Source organism: Carlito syrichta, unplaced genomic scaffold, assembly GCF_000164805.1.
Source record: "Carlito syrichta isolate Samal-C Ts95f unplaced genomic scaffold, Tarsius_syrichta-2.0.1 Scaffold103325, whole genome shotgun sequence".
In the NCBI taxonomy this organism is placed as follows: domain Eukaryota; kingdom Metazoa; phylum Chordata; class Mammalia; order Primates; family Tarsiidae; genus Carlito; species Carlito syrichta.
Genome location: NW_007047421.1, coordinates 37,434 through 38,235, shown reverse-complemented (window position 1 = coordinate 38,235; position 802 = coordinate 37,434). Strand labels below are relative to the sequence as shown.

At 50.9% G+C, this 802-nt stretch overlaps 1 protein-coding gene across 1 annotated transcript in view; it reads left to right on the top strand.

The window, feature by feature from the left end:
* Window positions 1-619: 619 nt before the first annotated feature.
* Window positions 620-802, top strand: part of BEX4 (brain expressed X-linked 4) — a 1,709-nt gene continuing 1,526 nt past the window's right edge. Inside the window, exon 1 of the mRNA XM_008065206.2 lies at window positions 620-734. The gene's annotated coding sequence lies outside the window, so the exon portion shown is untranslated. The remainder of the gene's footprint in view (window positions 735-802) is intronic.

Sequence of the window (802 nt, the reverse complement as noted above, 5' to 3'; positions counted from 1 at the left end):
TATTATTTAGCAAAAAAAAAAAAAAAGGAAAAAAGAAAAGAAACAAACCAGAAAGATCTTAAGAAGAATTAGAAATAAATTCACTTTTCTTGACTCATTTTCTGTCCCCCTAGACATTCTGGTATGAAAAATGATGAGCATTGGTAGTAAAGACCAGTTTGCCAGTGGGGTGGGTGGGGCAGATGCTCTCTATTTTAAATTTTGATATCTTACTCATCATAGATTTTCTTGCACTTTTAAAAATATTGCATTATAATGTTATTTTTCTTGACTACTGAGGACTTTGAAACTCCCCTTAAATTCTGTGCCCAAGTCCTGGTTTGGGGTGAAGGATGCTGGGAGCAGAGGACAGAGAAAGTCCCCAGAGAAGGAAGAATGGCCAACATTCCCTGAAATGATATTGCCTTTCCCCAGCAGACAGGAAAAGGCCCAGAACTACACAAAGAAGGGAGAGTGACAGGGCCCAGGCTGGGGATGTCAAATGGGACTTGGATGAGAATGGGGGCAGGCTGACGCCCAGGCAGACTCCAGGAGGCTGGACGAGGCGAGATGGGGGAGGAGCCGCCGTCGGTGACGACAACGTCACGTGACCGTCCAAGACTGATTCCCGCGCCTTGGTCCAGCGTCAGAGCTGTCATTCGTCGCTCCCTTGTCGGTGGCGGTACCTGCTCCAGGTGGACCTGAGGGCCTGCGGCCAGGGGCGGCCCCGAAGGCAGGAGGCGGAGGGGAAGCAGGTAAGGGACCTGGAAGGGGTCTCTGGGCTTGGTAGGGGAAGCGGCCCGGCCTGCAGCCCCCCCCCGCA